This window comes from Ailuropoda melanoleuca, unplaced genomic scaffold, assembly GCF_002007445.2.
Source record: "Ailuropoda melanoleuca isolate Jingjing unplaced genomic scaffold, ASM200744v2 unplaced-scaffold4548, whole genome shotgun sequence".
Lineage (NCBI taxonomy): Eukaryota > Metazoa > Chordata > Mammalia > Carnivora > Ursidae > Ailuropoda > Ailuropoda melanoleuca.
Window position 1 is genome coordinate 154,135 of NW_023217703.1, and position 4,984 is coordinate 159,118.

The following is a 4,984-nucleotide window of genomic DNA, read 5'->3' on the forward strand; positions in this document are numbered from 1 at the left end:
GGATGTGAGTCATTCTAGTGAAATTATCAACCCTAAGGAGGGGGTCTGAGGGAATACCTGACCTTGTGGTTGGGCATAAGTGTGGGTAGCTTGAACACCCCATTTGTGACTGGCCTCTGCAGTGAGGACAGACTTGTGGGACTGAACCCTGATGTCCGTGGAGTATGAATTGAATTATTGGAGAACTTGGCGAGTTGGTTGTGGTTGGTGTCAGGAAATAGAGCACACGGGTGTACTTGAAACATGTACACATCTCCTCCCTCCACTGCACCAATTGACTGCATAAAGCCCCCCCAGGGGGTCCTCTGTGCTCTGTGGTCCCTTGGAAGAATGGAGTCAGGTTCAACAGGCAGTAGGGGAAGTTGGTTTCCAAGATCAAAGATCAGGAGCCTAGCTGAGAGCTATTCCCTAGGTGAAACCATGGATGCTGAAATGACCCCACTGACCCCTTCCTCACTAAGGACTCAGAGATTATGATATCACAGTTGGTTCCCCACGAAAGGTGGGAATTATCTGACATTGGGCATTTTATGGGCCTATGCCCCTCAGTCCCAAGCGCAGAGTAGAGTGACCTGGTAGGTCTCTGATAAAGACTGACGATTGAGTCCTGCTCTGGACACAAGTGAGCCACCTGACAGAGTCCATTATCAGGACAGATCAGATTCTTGTGAGACATCTATTCTTTGGAGGAGCGATCGCCTCATACACTCTTCCTTTCCTGTTGCTTCCCCACCTCCTTTGGGCTCTTGACTGGTGCCCTGTGGAAGGTCTCCCTGCCATAACAAACCTCAGGTGGAATCTATTCCCTATGGAAAGCACCTGCCTCAACTCTTGACTTCCCTTGCAAGACATGTAACACAGTCTTGTCCTTTTTCTTGGCTTTGTGGGGGGAAAATGATACTACTAATGTGTGTCTTAAACTTTTGATATGGAAAAGGATGTGGCTACCCAGAGTGCAAAAAAAGCAAAAGCCTCAAAAATCATTCTGCCCCCTATGTCTAGTCTTGCTTATTTACTTCCTGACAACATTTTTACTGATTCACTGCTTAATGATCGTGAGACAAGGTCTTTCTTATAGGCATCATTAATTGAGTCCTGAGTTTGATGTTCAGCACAGATTTCTGTGGAAAGGTTTATTGACTGTGGAAAGAGGAGAGATAAGCCACTGAAATGCAAAAGGAATAAGTGGCCCTATTCTATGTCCAGGCTCTGCATTCTGACCAGTGGCTGAATTTGTTTTTTCTCTCCAATGGGTGTGACCTCAAATGTAGATACACCCAACGACAACCTCATGATTTCTGCTACCCTGAGGAGTGTCCAAAGTGGGCGTTCAGTTCAGATAGAATCCGAAAGAGGTGCTGAGAGGTTCAGCTGCACAATTGGCATCATGGACTCCCCTTGGTTGCCCTCTGGCCACCCTACTGGGAAGTAGATCTGGGGAACATGCAAAAAATAGATGTGGGGGCGCCTGGGTGGCACAGTGGTTAGGCCTCTGCCTTTGGCTCAGGGCGTGATCCCGGCATTGTGGGATCGAGCCCCACATCAGGCTCCTCTGCTGAGAGCCTGCTTCTTCCTCTCCCACTCCCCCTGCTTGTGTTCCCTCTCTCGCTGGCTGTCTCAATCTCTGTCGAGTAAATAAATAAAATCCTTAAAAAAATAGAGGTGGGCATTTGCAAAGAATCTGTTCACTAACACAGGAAGTTCCAACTGCCTGTAAAACTTGGATTCTGGATTGTGGATTTGAGAAATAGAAAATTCTCGTTTATTTATTGGCACTGGGCCTAGGGCTGCTCTTTTCATGGACCCCAAGTTCTACCTAGTGGGGATCATCCTGGGTGTGGATATTTGAAACCTTTCATTTTCTAACATCAGCATTGTGTCCTGGATGAATTCCTATCCTTGTGACCAGGTTTACCAAAGTAGTACTTTACCAAAGTAAAGGGGTTGTTTTATGCCATTATTTTCTGGGGCTTGATCTCACGAATCTGAGATCATGACCTGAGCCAAAATTCAGAGTCCAAGGATTCACCAGGTTCCCGACTACATACACTTTTTTTACCATGTATTGAAGTTGCTTGGTTAAGTCCATGGCACTTTTTTGTTCTAAAAGTTTTCCTTCTTTATGTATAATTGGACCTGGTTCCTTCCATTTCCATTGCTACTTTTCATGAACAGATCAAAATCCTGTGTCTATTGAGTGCCCATCCATGAGCCAGAACACACACTGAACCCTGCATTTTGGGGAGTATTTAAAATACTTCATTTAGAAAAGTACTAGTTGTATGTATTGCCCTCAACCCGTTCACTATTACAGAAATGCAGTGGTGAAAATACACTGATATTTCCCCCTCATTATTCAGGGAAGAGTCTGCTTTACATACACATACTGACCAAGAAATTCACAAAGGCTGAGAGGTAACTAAGTACCTCTCAGCCATACACAGAGAAAAATCAGGTAGTATGCATAGATGGTGAGAGAATGAACTAATTTCATTAGGATATGCTTAGAGAAATATGATTAGAAGAATGGAATTTCTGTGAACACTGCTCTTCATTTCATCTGGGACCCATTTTAAACTTTGTTCTAGAATTGTCTGGTGACTCCGGAGGATAGTATGGGTTGGGATGGTGTTTTAAATCAAGAGTGGAACCTCTATTTATTCTCAATCTGTTTTTCTTTTCCCTTTTCACCCTGAAGTTTGGCTAGTGACGCTATTTGGGGGGGGGTGGTAGGTCATCCCCCCTCATGTCGTTTATTTAAAAAAAAAAAAAGGAGTGAGAATGTGTGAGACTGGGGTTTAACTTTCGAAACAAAGCATTTACTCTCCCATGCCCCCCTTGTCTGTGAAGACAGGCCCCTGTCGACACCAGAAGTTGGCAGCTGTGCAGCTGCCTTGTCTCTGAAAGGTCTATGATGACACCGTCACCATGGTGACTTGAGCCACATCTCTGCTGTCCTTTCCAGCTGGGAGTCTTTGAGCTGACCCATTCCTAGGGATAGGTGTTTGCTCTGCTGCTCCAACTCAGAATGGGAAATNTGGTAGGTCATCCCCCCTCATGTCGTTTATTTAAAAAAAAAAAAGGAGTGAGAATGTGTGAGACTGGGGTTTAACTTTCGAAACAAAGCATTTACTCTCCCATGCCCCCCTTGTCTGTGAAGACAGGCCCCTGTCGACACCAGAAGTTGGCAGCTGTGCAGCTGCCTTGTCTCTGAAAGGTCTATGATGACACCGTCACCATGGTGACTTGAGCCACATCTCTGCTGTCCTTTCCAGCTGGGAGTCTTTGAGCTGACCCATTCCTAGGGATAGGTGTTTGCTCTGCTGCTCCAACTCAGAATGGGAAATTGCTGTGGTTCCTGCTGTGGTTCCTGCTGTGATGGTATGTTCCTGATGATCTTCTGAATGCTGTTTGCTATGACTCAGTTCACTCTTTCTCAAACTATTTTTCTCATTGTTGAAAATGTCCTCTCTCCCAATTTCATCTACATATGTTTTATAGTTTGTTTTATCCCTTGATTTCTACTGTTGATGGTTCTACTGAGCTAGCAGCCTTGGTCTTTGTCCTCCATGGAGAACAATGGACTACTTCCTATGATATCTTGAACCCCTCACTTGTCACCCCTAGGTTCTCAAGGGGGAAAAATACACAGTGTCTATGTTCTTTTAAGTTTTTTTATGCATCCTAAATTCTATATTCACATTATGCATTTTTGAAATTTAGAGTGAACCCAGAAAGTTGATATGGAGGACATTTATCATTGTTTTCTCAGTGTCTTACAATGTCTGCCCTCTAACGTTCATCCCCAAAGGGGTATGGATTTCAGGATTTTGGGGACATGTGGGTTCGTTCCTATCAACAGTTGCCCCAAAGAGATCCTCAGAATATGAGAGTCTACGTTTCAATTTATGACCCCCAAACACACATTTCCATTTCTAAGAAATTTGGGTGCTATCCAAAATGACATTTTCTAGAGATTTCAATGATATGCTACCACCCATCCCATTCAGCACCCCAGATGTAAGTATGGTGACAATAGCATAACCTTTTTTTCTTGGTGACTCAATGAATAGCCTGCCTTTAATGTCTGGTGAAAGATGGGTAACTGGTTAATGGATCGATTTAATGAGTGATCGATAACCAAGTACACAGATTATTAGTTATGCACAAAGAAAAATAGGTGATGTAGACACAAGAGCAGAGACACACACATCATATATATATATACGTATATATATATGTATATATATATGTATATATATATGTATATATGTATATATGTATATATAGATGATTGCATACGTTTACACATAGGATTGTAGCTTGAAAACAGAACGTGTCTACATTAAAGTGGTTTTAATGTAATGTGTTTCTTAGTTCTCCTGAACTTTCATCCAGATCTCTTCCCAAAAGCTAAGCTATGTTTTTTTTTTTCTATGAGTTGACAAGGGTCTCAGGAACTCCTAGTTTGTTTGGAGGCACTTCTATTTCTGTGAAGAAGAAATAATGTAAGATGGCATTGTTTCACATGTTTGAAAACACAAGACTTTGTAACAGTGACCCTCTCTTCCTTTACACTGGGATTCATCTCATTTGATCTGCTGACATTAAGACAGGCAACTGGAACATTCTAGAGAACACTCATGGATATTTGTGGACAAGGGCACCAGAGAATGGATTCAGGGACACAGCAATAGGTTTGCTCGTTTGCTTTTTGTTGTTGTTGCTGTTGTTGTTGTTTGCCTCTGATTCTATCCAAAGGAAATCGTGTTGGGGTAAAATGCTTGCATTTAGGCAAAGCAGCTGTGTGTCAACAGAGCAATGGTCTGGGAACTCAGACTCCCAGATTTGAATCCAGCTCTGGAACTTGTGAAATTGTGAGATCTCAGACAAGATCTAGACCCTCTAATTCACCTTTCTGACCACGTGACAGGTGTTCATTCATTCAATGCTCATCACACACTTATGCGATGATTTGTTTCCT

At 43.0% G+C, this 4,984-nt stretch overlaps 1 long non-coding RNA gene across 1 annotated transcript in view; it reads left to right on the forward strand.

Moving 5' to 3' along the window:
• Positions 1–3,264: 3,264 nt before the first annotated feature.
• Positions 3,265–4,984, forward strand: part of LOC117799234 — a 10,664-nt gene continuing 8,944 nt past the window's right edge. Inside the window, exon 1 of the long non-coding RNA XR_004622954.1 lies at positions 3,265–3,381. This is a non-coding gene — a long non-coding RNA (uncharacterized LOC117799234). The remainder of the gene's footprint in view (positions 3,382–4,984) is intronic.